A 14,696-nucleotide genomic window follows, 5' to 3' on the forward strand; every position below is an offset into this window, starting at 1 on the left:
GCAGTGCCCCCCAACCTGACATGTGAAGAATATAGCTAACATTAACAAATCATGTAAATGACAACTGCATCACAGGTACAATTGACATCATAGACCACACAAGTATCAGGAAGAACTGAAGTCCCTGTCACCCCTGTAAAAAAGAGAAGGCAAGCAAAGACATTGGCAATGTTGAAGTGGCACACAGAGCATGGGGCACAGTCAACCATATACACACACCAAAATAACTTTATTCAGTAAGGACACTGACAAAACAGACAACCGGAGTCACTGTCTTTATTCACATCTTGCACAGATAGGCACCAACATTAGAGAAGAACAAGGCACAAAATGCAGAGCATATCCATGAGATTCTGCACAGGAAAGGGCAAAACAGGAAGGCCAGTGGCCAGTTCAGGATGCAGAGCGAGTACATGAGAATCTGCACAGGCAAGGGCAAAACAGGAAGGCCAGTGGCCAGTACAGGGTGCAGAGAGAGTACATGATAATCTGCACAGGCAAGGGCAAAACAGGAAGGCCAGTGGCCAGTACAGGGTGCAGAGCATGTCCATGAGAATCTGCACAGGCAAGGGCAAAACAGGAAGGCCAGTGGCCAGTTCAGGGGGCAGAGCGAGTACATGAGAATCTGCACAGGCAAGGGCAAAACAGGAAGGCCAGTGGCCAGTTTAGGGTGCAGAGCATGTACATGTGAATCTCCACAGGCAAGGGAAAAACAGGAAGGCCAGTGGCCAGTTCAGGGTGCAGAACGAGTTCATGAGAGGCTGCACAGGGAATAGTCCAACACAGCCAAGAGGAACAAGGCCAGTGTCCAGGGTGAAGTGCAGAGCGAGTACATGAGAGGCTGCACAGGGAATAGTCCAACACAGCAAAGAGCAACAAGGCCAGTGTCCAGGGCCAAGAGCAGAGCGAGTACATGAGAGGCTGCACAGGGAATTGTCCAACACAGCAAAGAGCAACAAGGCCAGTGTCCAGGGCCATGTGCAGAGCGAGTACATGAGAGGCTGCACAGGGAATAGTCCAACACAGCAAAGAGCAACAAGGCCAGTGTTCAGGCGAAGAGCAGAGCGAGTACATGAGAGGCTGCACAGAGAATAGTCCAACACAGCAAAGAGCAACAAGGCCAGTGTCCAGGGAAAAGTGCAGAGCGAGTACATGAGAGGTTTCACAGGGAATAGTCCAACACAGCAAAGAGCACCAAGGCCAGTGTCCAGGGCTAAGTGCAGAGCGAGTACATGCGAGGCTGCAAAGATAATAGTGTGACTGTACCTTTACCTGATCAGCAACACAGTCAGGGGGTAACAATGGGCAGTACATGCCCACCTGTGTGAGAGACAGGTGAGTGAGAGGGACTACCACTCAGACTTGGCTGTCAGGTGGACTGGGAGCTGGCTGTGTCTCGGGGACAGTAGGAGCAGTTGACCACGGAGAGAGCACCCAGCTGAGGTAGAGCTATCAGTGGCTTGGCAAGCTGGAGGGCTCCTTGGACCAGGTAGTGTAGTGGCACGAAGAGGTGGAGTCATGCTGACGTGAGACACAGTGTGGCTGGGAGATTGTGGAGGGGTGCCTTTCCACTTCTTGGGGATTCTAAATGGCTTACCTGACTTGGGATCATTTAGAGGTGGCGTGGACACAACAGGCACACTCACCACCAAAGCTGCATCAGGTGCAGACGCTGGCACTCCATCTAGGGATGTGCTTGATCTAGCGGAACGCTTCCCCTGGCCTCGCCTTTGCCCCTCCATCCCCTGTTTTCTAGGTGTTACCATTTTAGTGCCAACCTTCCCCTGCTTCACTGGGCTTGGAATGGGAGTCGAGGTGGTGGGTGAATCTGCCTTGGAGCCCTTCTTAGGTGTACACTTGCCATGCACCACCTTCTCGGTGGGCACATAAACTGTATGTTTCTCTTTGTGAGATTCTTTAGGGACAGGAGAGTCCTTGGCTGGGGATGCTTTTGAGGGATGTGAGCTTGAGGTCTGCTTCCTTGGTTTTTGGGCTTTGGTGTAGCCTGATGGGCTTTTGTCTTTGCGCTCTGGGGTGGCTTTGCTCTTCTGTGGGGATGGTGTCTGCAGCCGGGACCGCTTGGGTTGTTGATGCTGTGTGCTCCGTGTGCTGTATTGTGACTATGAGGTCTGTGGATCGTGGTCACTATCATCAGACGGTGCCACAACCTGGGTGGTGGACAAAGGCCCCGGAGCTGGATTGGGAGTATGTGCCTGTTGAAGGGCAGAGGTCACTGTGGAGGACCCACGTCTGAATGTATGCCCTCCATGAAAGCAACCACCTGGGCCAATTTTTTGTCATGTTCAATGAAGGCATTGAGGAGAGCTGTCTGGCCTACACACAGCTGGCGCAAAAGCTGCACTGACTGATGGCAGCAGGGGGGGCAAGGGCAGTGGTGCCATGTGTGAAGGAAACTCGACCCCTCTTACTGAGCCGGACACGGGCAGCACCAGAGAAAGTGGTTGGCAGGGTAGGTACTGGCTGCTGCATGGTTGAAGATAATGCAGAGTCCCCGTTCCCTGTGCCCACCAACATGGATGCATCCCAGCTGGCATCAGATGATGTGGTACTTTGCGTCAGGCTGAGATTCCTCCTGCAGACTCTGGTTCCCCTCTGAGGCGCTGGTGACATCTGTGTCACTGGGCTCCTGTGCAGCTGTTGTACTACTTTCACCCCCACTGGTGTCCGGCTCCTGTCCCTCTGTGACCACAGGAGATTCTGCATGAGGGAGAGATACAGGGTTAGGTCAGTGGCAGCAACACAACAAACCTATGCAAGCAATGCATTACAAAAGATTACCAAATACACATGTTGCACACCACCCTCTGCAATCACATCGCAGCAACTCACTACATAGACCCAAATAGTGTGTGGAACCCAGATTTTCAGTCATGATTGAGCAATGAGATGGCCACACAGCACAACACCCAGCTTGCGGCTCTACTCAACCAGACACACTACTACCTCTGCGCACACCTAGGGACATGATGGGGGCACACCACTTGTTGCCACTGACAGATCTGGATGGAACAGGAGGGGACAACACAGACACAGACTACAACATGACAGTCCACAATGACGAAGAGCCCATGCCAACCACCATGTTGTACTTTGGGGCCCAAAGACTGGTACACATTGTTGTCAGATGTCTAGGCCTCAACAATCTGGGTGCATGCAATGGACGCATTGATGAAGGCATACTCAGATTAGAAACACTGCCGTACACTCCCAATGTGATTTCCCAGACTACCCCAATGCTGAAGAAACCTGTAGAGCACAACTCAGACTGCAATGGAAATGCACGACATGGAGCATTACCTTTGTAAGTACAGGAAGGGCAAATGTATGACACTGGCACCCAGCCCAGCAGCCACTTACATGCCACTGCATCACACCACCAACATCACATAGGCCAGCGCCGGCACAGGCTCTGTACACATGCAGCAACTCCCAGCCAAAGTCACCCTCCCCATATACTCACCCCTGCCTTGCTGCTTATGCTCCTTCAAATGTGCATCCAGCTCAAGCTGAGTCACAGACAAGATGCGTGCCATTAGTGGTGTCATACTGCGCCGTGCCAAATGCCTAGTGCGAGGAAGCAACCCCAAGGTCATCTCTGCCACGTTCTTCGCCAGCCAGCTGATGTTGCCCCACCTCTTGTGGCAGCGGGTGCGCCGTTGGTTAGAGGCCCCCAGAGCTCGCACCTTGGCTGCAATGGCCCTCCACAGGGCCTTACGCTGGTGTACCTTGAGCTGCAGGCATGGGAGACAAGCGGGGGAAATTATCAGTGACACAGTGTAATGTACCAACATCCATCAGATACAAAGTCATTACAAATTCAACGATATGTCCATCAGAGACTAGGGTACATCTCACATGGGACACCTGCATGGGATAGGCTGATGTGATTGCATGCAGTTGTGAGGGGGGACACAGTCCATGCACATCTCACACACATGCAGGAGGCCAGCACTGAAACCCCTATGTGGCCTGCAAACATCTCCAGTCCATTTTTGGGTAGAGCAAAACATACATCACATATCAACCTGTGTCTGGGGGTGGACTCTTGGCGAACAAGACTGTGCAGCACTCAATGTCCCTGCCCTGTAAATAGATAACTCTGTCATGGGAGTCGCATTGAGGGACATGGACTCACAAACAGAAATTCCTCAACAGAAGGCAGGTCGTGTGCCAGGCTGAAAGCCCGAAACCGGTCCTAGGATGCTTGTTTCCAGTCCAGGTAGGACCTGGCCTGGCAGTTCGGGTTAGACTGTTCCCATTGGGCGCAGGGTCAAGACTGATTTGCATATGGCTGGGTCCAAACTGGAATGGCATGGTGAGCGAAAAAACTATGGATTTAGGCCCAGATCTCTGTACTGGGGTGAATGTATGACATTGTTCTGCATTCTGTCCATCAATTGTTCTTTTTGCATTTGTCACCTCAAGTGGAACGGGTATGCCCAGACGTGGGTCCCGTGCTCTCCATGCCACTGGAGTCAAGCTATCCTGGCTGATGAGGGCTGAAACCCGAAACCGGTCCTAGGATGCTTGTTTCCAGTCCAGGGAGGACCTGGCCTGGCGGTTCGGGCTGGACTGTTCCCATTGGGTGCAGGGTCAAGACTGATTTGCATATGGCTGGGTCCAAACTGGAATGGCATGGTGAGCAAAAAAACAATGGATTTAGGCCCAGATATCTGTACTGGGATGAATGTATGACATTGTTCTGCATTCTGTCCATCAATTGTTCTTTTTGCATTTGTCACCCCGAGTGAGACGGGTATGAACAGACATGGTTCCGTGCTCTCCATGCCACTGGAGTCAAGCTATCCTGGCTGATGAGGGCTGAAACCCGAAACCGGTCCTAGTATGCTTGTTTCCAGTCTAGGGAGGACCTGGCCCGGCAGTTCGGGTTAGACTGTTCCCATTGGGCACAAGGTCAAGACTGATTTACATATGGCTGGGTCCAAACTGGAATGGCATGGTGAGCAAAAAAAACAATGGATTTAGGCCCAGATCTCTGTACTGGGGTGAATGTATGACATTGTTCTGCATTCTGTCCATCAATTGTTCTTTTTGCAATTTTTACTTGTGACATGACTTTGCATTGATGTTATGGGTAGTTTTCAATTTGCTGGGATGGGGGGAGGCAATTAGAAATACGCGGATGCCTTCTTCCTGGATTTTATTTGGTAGATTGGACTTCTACTACCTTGAGTTTGTATGACCCTGTTCCACCAAACATTCAGGACAATCACTTACTTTTACTGGTTGTTTAATTTCTGTTTCACTGATGCGAGGCATACCATGTCTAAATATTCAAATTGCACACATTTATACTATGTGACAAAAACGTCTTAAAGAAAGTGCTGGATATGCCTCTACTCTTCATTGGTGAAATTGATTGGCCACCATCAAGCATTTTTTGAAAATTAAAAGTAGGCGGGCGACAACCTTTACAACGCAACTTTTACTACGCAGTGCCATTACGACGCAACTTTTACAACGCAAACCATTACAACGCATTGCGCTGGGGGGTGCTCTAGGATAGGGAATAGGTTTAATTTACTATCCAACACCTTCCCTACTATCCACGGGGACTGGAGTTGGAATAGTAAATTAAACTATTGACTATCCAGCGCCCCAAAGCACTATGCGTTGTAATGGTATGCGTTGTAAAAGTTGCGTCGTAATGGCATGCGTTGTGAAAATATGCGTTGTGATGTCATACATCCGCCTAGGCAGCTCTTGTGCTGTCTCTTCGAGACGTGTTGTCTAGGAATATGGGCTTTAAGCAGCACCGATTTCCCACCCATGTTTTCAATTTGCTCCTTTGACTTTCTTTTGTAAATGCTTCTTTTTCATTGTTTAATTACTTTGTAGTCCATTCTTAGTCCCTCCTTTTCTACTGTTGTCACCTCTCATAAGGACTGCCCCTCTTACGTGACCTTACTTAGGACATTTTGTATACAGTTTCAGAATCACTCTTTTGTTAATCACTTTTTAGGTCTCGCACTGCGACTCGATCGCGAAGCGATCGTCGCTGCAAGACTCTATTGCAATCGTTTCTGCTTTCAAGGAGTCAAGGGAGACAGGAGACAATTGATGTGCACGCGCAACCTTCCTGAATCGGATCAGGTCACGCGCGCGTTCACCATCTCCTGTGTCCTTAGCTCCTTGTAAGCAGACACACACACTGAGTCACACACACGAGCGCACATACACGCAAGTACCCATAGAGACACACACCCCGCTACCCCCCGCCACCGCGCGCACATACACACACACAGACAGACAGACGCACAAACACACACACACACAGACGCACACACACATGTGCACAGCCCCCCCCCACACTCACTGGGCTCTTTCCGCGCGTTCCGTGTCCCTCTCTCCCTCATCAGCCAGTGGGTCAGTGTCGAACTCCCTCCGCAGTGCTGGTCTTCACCCGGGCCCCCTCCTGACACCGGGACTTCAGCTGCCGGACTTCGTTCACCATAACAAGGAGCGCGCATGCGTGGACAGCCCCCGCCCTCTCACTCTCAGCCCGGGCTGCTTTCGGTTTCGCTGTCTTCCGTGTTCGCTGGGGAAAGTTGCAGGGGATGCTTGTTTATTTTAGCGTTGTTCTAAACTTGTGTAGTTTTGTTGAAGCGCTATAACGAGAGTGGCGGCAGTGAATCGCCAGAGAGTAGCGGCATCGCCTCAAGGCAGATGAGAGTGTCCCAGAGAGCAGGGGCGCTGTCCAGGGAGCCGTCGCCTCCGAGGGAATCGGTGAGAGCTGTGCCGGCGCTTCCGGCGGCTGTAGAGGTAGTGAGTCCAGCGACGACAGTACCCAGTACTCACCCACTGTGACAAGATCAGAGGCGTGGGCTAAGCGCGCGCAGTTCGCACTGGGATGTCCAAAAGCTGCACAGCGCTGACTAAATAAGGGGGCGGGCCTGCGAGAGGGGTGAGGGTCCTGCGCTTTAAAATGTGAGAGCCGGAACTGGCTTGAAACAAAACCTAGCGCCTCGGTGGACTCACACTAAAAATCCAACTGCGCGCTAGTGGCAGAAGTTTGACCGAATCGATGGAAAATCCCTCTGCGTGACCCAGCTCTGGGCAGGAGCACTAGCAGGGCACTTGTACCAGAAAATACGGCAAAGGTGCCCTCCCAGAAGACCCGGCCCCGGCAGCTGCAAGAGTATGACATGGGCCAAGGACGGCGACAGAGCCCTCCAAAGAGACTGTGCCCCTGGCAGGAGAGCGAGTAGAGCACGGGGCCGTGCCAAGGACAGCGGCAGTGCCCTCCGAAGAGACCCTCTCTGTGCCCACAGCCAGAGGGCCCGGGTCAGGACCATGGACGGTGGCAGTGCCCTCCGAAGTAATGCGGCCCCTCTCCGCAGCCATGGTGGAGCACCAGCCGCCCACAGAGGAGAGAACAAGGCCGCCCGACGCAGCTGGTTTGGGGATCGAAAGACAGGTGAGTTTGGGGTGCCCTCCGAGGTGACCCTCATCCTTACCCCCACTTTATGCATTTGTCATGTCCCTTGTTAACCACAGACGGCAAGGACACGAAATGATAGTTGAATCTCGCTTTTAATCCTGCAAATGACTCCTTCCCTCGATCTCCAAACACTATCTACTCGCCTCCCTTTCCCGGGTCCTAGTGTCCATGTCTGTACCCATACCACCACACTACACACCTGGCCATGCCAGGGACGGCCGCAGTGCCCTCTGAGGGAACCCCTCCCCAGCGGGTGCACCACTAGGGCACGGGTACCCGAGCCTCGCTGCCAGGGCAAAGAGCCTTATGATTTTTTCTGGTGCAGAAAAAACTAAATACAATTCAAGCCAGTAATAAGTCTGAGGTATTTAAATCAGTATAATCTCTACCAGCATTTTAAGATTTAAAAAAAATCTCTGCAGTTAAATTGAGGCCATGAACATTGAAGTTTTCTGAAAACATGCAATGTTGAGTAATGAAAATGTTTGAACTGTTTATTGTCCTTGCACGATGCAGTAAACATCAAAGTTGGTCCCATCTCCACAGTGTAAGAATTGAGAGTAAAGACAAGAGGAGGCATGCTGTGATTTCTGCTCCAAATGATGATCATGGTGACTGAGAGCTTTAGCAACTGCCCTGTAAATATTTTTTAAACCTCAAGATGACCACCACGATGCTTGCTTCTCCTCTCACAGCCGTCTCTTCCTGCCCCAAAGCCAATTTCCCCACTCCCTCCTTTTTAGAGTGCTTTGTTAGCAGGTCTGTATAAAGCCAAGCGCTGGCTGTCTTTGCAGCTCATATTTCACTCTGCCTCTCTCCTCCCTGTCATTCCTGGCTCACTCTGGCATTTCTGCGATTTTTTTTTCTTTTTTTCCTCCTTATTATTCTCTAGTCATTGCCCCCACGCTCTCTCTCCATTTATATGCCCTCTCCCCCTCCATCTGCCTGTGTTTCCTTATGTGTGTCCACTGACCTCGCCTTCTGAAGCCCCTTTCTTTCATTAATATATTAAAGTATCCTCTTCACGTTGTCATGGAAGTAGCCCAGGCTCCTGCTTTAACCTCTCAAACGGCACAGTACAAGGGCTGGACGAGAAGTTTACTAATGCAGTGGCTTTCAGAATGCTGCAAATGGAGAGGGCTGATGAAAAAGACCAGCTTTCAAAGATGCTTTATTTCCGATGTTGCAATCGGATAGTGCACGACATCGGAAATAAAGCATCTTTGAAAGCTGTTCTTTTTCATCAACCCTCTCCATTTACAGCTACAACTGAAAGCAACTGCATTAGTAAACTTCTCTTCCAGCACTGACAGTTTTCAAACGCCTCTTTTAGCTTTGGATTTACTGTCTGTGTTGTAGATGGCCAGGCCCGGACTGGCCGTTGCAGGCACGGGGCAATCCCACGGGGCAATCCCCCGGTGCGCCGTTTTTGGCCCTGGGGGCCGTTTTTGTTACAGGACCGTTTTTGCAGGATAGCTGCAAAATCGGCCCTGTAACAAAATCGGCCGAAAACCGGCCCCGCCAAAGAGCTTGGTCGCAGCCCCAGGGGGCCGGCCGAGCACGTGGTCAGGGCCGGTTTTGGTTCTCAGTCCGGCCCTGTAGATGGCAGGAAATGAAAGGCAGTGAGTTCACTTTCAGGCACTTTGGCGCAGTCACTAACTAGGTCCCAACAGTCAGGTGAAAGGATAAGCGACAAACGAAATTATATTTCAACGCGTCATATCTAGTGATGCATTTTTATGTCCCTGAACTGTGGCATTTCAGTCTACTAATCCCAAACAATTGCAAATATATTTAGTTGCAGCACAACTTTCCGGTTTCTGGGCGTGTCACTGACATGAATTGTGCCTGCTCCCCCCCCCCCCCCCCCCCCCCCGCTCGGACATGCTGCAAGGCTGAGCTCAATGTCTCCCCACCCTGTCCTTGCATAAATGTGGCAACCGTCAGCTGTTGTATGGATCAGCATGCCAGTGGGGTAGCTGTATTTGAAGGTAATGCAAAAGTTAGGAAAAACAAATATATAATTATGCCCTTCTTTTAAATAACACGTTCACTACTAACGTCTTAATTGTAGCAGTGCATAGCTATAGTCTTACCGTCTCCTAACTTTCACTGGTCGTGACAGCATCGCAGATTGCAGGCTGCGTAAGGCGCAGATGCAGCCTTTACAATGCAATAGGTCTCGCATTTGCGAAAGTTTGAGCTATTGGTATTTGTAAATGCCTTTTATTTATATGTTGTTTTTTAAAACTGATAAATAAAAGGCATGGTCATTTACAATGCAATTAGCTTAAACTCTTGCAAATGCGAGACCTATTGCATTGCAAATGCTTGTTTGTTGTAGCTGCTGTTGCAATGGAGGTACAACATCTAAGTACTTCACCAACCCCACTTCCCTGACATGTTGTTCTTCTTCTAATTGTTGTTGAAATGTTGGGTGTGTTCTGTTATGGTTTTGATTGCATTAGCTTGCGTTGCTCCTTAGAAGCGCGAGGAAGGCAATGTTATTTTTTTTCCTGTGTGGCACGCTGAGCTTGATATTTACCATTGGCGGCTGTGCGTCTTTTCTTTTGTTGCGCGTGGCTCTCCCAACTCAACACTTGTGGATCTACGGCTTCTACTGGGAGATCTGTATTTAGACACCAAATAATTGAAAAATGCTGCGTCCTTCACCACAGCCAGATGACACCAGCCTCCCGGGCACGGTACACACGCTGCATGGTATAGCCATCTGTCTCGTCCACTGTCGCTGATGGTAACACTTTGGAAGCGCCTTTGTTCCCAGCCTGTGGTGCCCAGGAGATAGACACAGTGCCAGCAAAGTAAACGCAAAATGTCCATGTCCTGTTAAACAGCCCGGTCCATAATTACACTCCACAATTACATTTACACATTACACATCTGGCGCAGGTGCACTGTTTCTGGCTGCTGTGTAATCGCCAAAATAAAAGACTGCTGGTTGATGTTCCATCGCCAAAAGTCTGGACCGGCAGGAAGCAGGTAATAGCCAGCCAAAAGCAGGAACAGTGCAGTAAAGGTTAAATGTAAAGTAAAATGATTATCAGCATCAACACGCTCCAAAGTGTCGCTCCCGACACACTGCAAACAGCTAGCCCTGTGGTTCCCAAACTGTGCGCCGCGGCACCCCGGTGCGCCGTAATGAGGTGCCAGGGGCGCCGCGCGCACACTGTTGGAAATTGCTACCAACGACCCTCAGCCGTCCGTCATTCAGCGGGCACGGCTTGGACGGGACTGAGACACACATAACGTGAAACTGTGAGAGAGCACGAATAAGAAGGAGAGAGAGAGATGGAAAATAAAAAGACAAAGGCACAAAGAGATAGGTAAGTGTGACAGAGAGAGAGGCAACGACAAAGAAAAACAGAGAGATCAGGACAAAAAACGGAGTCACATGTTCAATGATTTGCCCAAGTGTTTAAATAAACTCCACTCTATTTGGATGCCGAAATAATTGTATTGTAAAAGTGAAATTCCCTGGGCTGGTTGAGTATAGTATTTGCATCACAGCTTGGACATATTCCTTTGTATAAGACCGACCGGGAGTGAGAGAGAGAGTCTTCGAAGAGAATATAGAGCACTAATTTGTGGAGTTTTATATAGCGCGAAATTGACCGGAAGGCATAAGAGCGCTTCACAAATTTTGCGTAGCAGTAGTTATAGCTTTACAGATTAAGGTAGACTTAGAGATCCAAACAATGGCTGTACGTGAGCATGACATAAGACGACATGATTATCAGTGTCACTATCAATATGTTTGTTATGTATGCTGTGAGACAAGACTTAAAGATATGTTTAAGCATTGTGCTGACTTGTTTCCTGGGACAGAGAAAATCAATTAAAATCTAAATAGCTTTTAAACAAATGATAAACAATACATTAAATTGTACAGATACGTAGTTTTGCATACAATGCAGGTCATCAGAACGTGAATCTCAGTTTGGATCCTGATTTAAAATATAAAACGTGAAAAAAAATAGAATTGTAGACACCCAGGTGCTGTGGAGGACATGTGCCTGTTTGTTGGAAGAGCGCCTAGCTCCCTCCTGAAAGGGTGTCGGTGATGGGGGGGGTCGTAAATCTGTAGGAAGGGAAGTCTATCATGCTGAAAATGTCTGGGGGTGGGGGAGGTGGGGGAGGGGCTGGCTCTCCCTGACCTCTTTCCTTCTGCTATGAGGTGGGATCAGACGTCACCTCTCAGGTGACCTCAGCATCCCAGGACATGGTGTACAATGATATGGTGCTTCAGATAACCCGGTGGCTGCCCACTGGGGCCCTGTGGATTAATATAAGACTTTTACATCGGATTTGTGCAGCTGCTGGCACAAATCCTGCAGCTCTGGTGAAACAGCCTTTGTGGCACATAGAGGGCGCCCTCGCCGCATAATTCTACATCACCCGAGGCTGATTGGTTAGATTTCAAGGCCCTGTAGGCGGGGGCTTCCATCACCCGAGATCACGGCTCTACCTCAACAAGCTCTGTGATCCTCTGGTAAACGGGGGGCCTTTCCAGAGAAGCACAGGGTGCAGGCTGGAGGACTGAGCATACAACGCCCCCTGACCACCCACAGCAAGGTGCGCCAGCTGACAACCCACTGCAAGCTGTGCCACCTGACCACCCACTGCAAAGTACACCACCTGACAACCCACAGCAAGGTGCGCCACCTGACAACCCACTGCAAGCTGTGCCACCTGACCACCCACTGCAAAGTACACCACCTGACCACCCACAGCAAAGTACACCACCTGACCACCCACAGCAACGTACACCACCTGACCACCCATAACAAGGTGCACCACCGGACCACCCACTGCAAGGTGCGCCACCTGACCACCCACTGCAAGGTGTGCCACCTGAACAGCCACAGCAAAGTACACCACCTGATCACCCACAGCAAAGTACACCACCTGACCACCCACAGCAAAGTGCACCACCTGACCACCCACTGCAAGGTGCATCACCTGACCACCCACTGCAAGGATTCAAAAAGGGGGTGATGATGGACAGAGTGTCTGAATTAAGCAGAACACTCCTACCCAGTCAACAGATCAGGGCTTGATCCATCACCGTTTTTTAGCTCACTGCACCATCCCAGTTCAGAACCTGGCTACATGCAAATTAGTCTGGCCCAGTGCATCATGGGAACAGGGCAGACCAAACTACCAAGCCAATTCTTTTACTGGAAAGGACCAAGCTTCCGGGGACCGGTTTCTGGCATTACAGCCGTCTTCGGCCCGGCTTGCTTGAATCCTGATGGTGCGGTGAGCAAGGGACTCATGTCTGAGCATACCCTTCCACACTCGTAGTGGCCAAAACGATTCAAAAAGGGGGTGGTGATGGACAGAGTGTCTGAATTAAGCAGAACACTCCTACCCAGTCCACAGATCAGGGCTTGATCCATCACCGTTTTTTAGCTCACAGAGTTAGAGAAAAAGAAGACAGAACCTGAAAGAGAGAGACAAACATGAAGAAAAGAAAGTAATTGCCATAATGAGGGAGTGCTATGAAGGGTGCAAGCTAAAGAGAGCGATAGAGACATAGAGGGGAAAGAGGAAGAGGATCTAAAATGAGGGAAATAGAGTGCCACTGTTGAAAAAATGGAATTTGGGGAAAGATGAGCTGGAAAAGAAAGACATATAGACAAGAGTGGATGGACAGGCAAAATAAAGAAGGGGCGGATACACAAGAATGGAGGCAGAAAGTTATTTATTGTTTTGCCAATAAAATTTTTCTAAAGAATGTTGATGCCCTCTCTAACCCGGTGGAATGCTGGTTAAAAAAAGCAATGATGCTCATGTCGTGGTGCGCTCTGGTTTTGTATGGAGGAAAGGTTGATGGGCAGATCAAGTGATGGTTTGCTTTAATCGCAGGGAAAAATCACCCCCACGATACCCATTGAAACCAAGGTACTTTACTGGTATTGCTAAAAAATCCATCTCAAGGGATGGTGTTGTGTATTACTTGACGGCTCTTTATCATAAGGGAAACACTAATCCAGTCATGTGCTTTTGTTTTAGTGAACTGTGTAATCTAGTTTTAGTACAATGAGTATAATTAAAGTAAACCAAGATTACAGATCCCAGAATGCAATAAAGAAAATCCAAGGTGAGAGTCCTGTCTCGCAGGTTACAAGAAGTCATCCAAATACTCTGTACAAGGACCACGTATTGAATTGTGTGAACGCCTTAGCAGGGACTCTGAGCACCATAAGTGGTGGGCAGCCATCATGAAAAACGCAGGCTCATTTGATCAGATATTTGTGATCCACCCAGCTACCCACCTTTCCAAAATTCAGAACTAAGCGAATAAGCCACGAGAATAGTTTGGGGAACACTTTTAACATGGTTACCATTGCTGGGGAAACCACTTTCTTGGTAACTATACTACACCTGACACTGTAAAGCTGGAGTTTTTTCATTCTTAAACCTATGTCCTGATCACAAAGTGGACGTTATTGTGTATAGAATTAATTAAATTTGCCTTGTAATGAGCTGCGATTTCATTATACCAACTCCAAGACACATTTTTTACATACTCGATTGCACTCATGTCTACCAAATGTGTGTATTATGGTATTGTTTAATAATAATAATAATAATAAAAAAAAAATAATTCTTTTATGGACATAGTTTAAACCTTAACAGCAATTATGACGGTGTTTATCGTTTAGTAATTGAAATTCTTGTGTCACAAATACTGCAATCTCCAGCATCCATGTTTCAACTTAACTCGTCTTCCTCATTTCCTATTACCATTGGTTTCACTTTCTCTTTATATGCTTGGCTAGGCGTGCTTTTTTCAAATATCTGCAAAATACGGTAATAAAGAACACAACACGGTGCGCATCAAGAAATGAAAGGGCGGGTACGCAGCTGGAAGACTGTATAAACACCACGCAGACACATTATTTTCACTCCGGTAGCCGGGCAAACATAATTGTCGGGTAGGTTATAAAAGGTACATAAAAAAAGCACAAGAAACGAGAAGTTAACACTTTTCCGGGCATGTACCTCAAACATTAAACAAGACATACTTGTGCATGTTAGGAGAATGAAATCATTACTTACTGCCTTTCGGTATTAAAACTTTTAATCATAGGCCAGCTTCTGCATGACAAGCTGCCTGCTTCTTGAGTTGACGGACTATTGCTGCAGCTGCGCAGTGTGCTGGGGCGGGCGGAAAGTGGAGACAGTA

At 49.0% G+C, this 14,696-nt stretch overlaps 1 long non-coding RNA gene across 1 annotated transcript; it reads right to left on the bottom strand.

The window, feature by feature from the left end:
* Window positions 1–253: 253 nt before the first annotated feature.
* LOC144782719 (uncharacterized) lies at window positions 254–14,660 on the bottom strand. Its single transcript, XR_013601220.1, has 3 exons — window positions 14,570–14,660; window positions 3,482–3,752; window positions 254–2,718 (listed from the first exon to the last, which is right to left on the bottom strand). It is a non-coding gene; the product is annotated as an uncharacterized LOC144782719 (long non-coding RNA).
* Between the last annotated feature and the right edge of the window lie 36 nt (window positions 14,661–14,696).

This window comes from Lissotriton helveticus, chromosome 9 (assembly GCF_964261635.1).
Source record: "Lissotriton helveticus chromosome 9, aLisHel1.1, whole genome shotgun sequence".
Classification (NCBI taxonomy): Eukaryota; Metazoa; Chordata; class Amphibia; order Caudata; family Salamandridae; genus Lissotriton; species Lissotriton helveticus.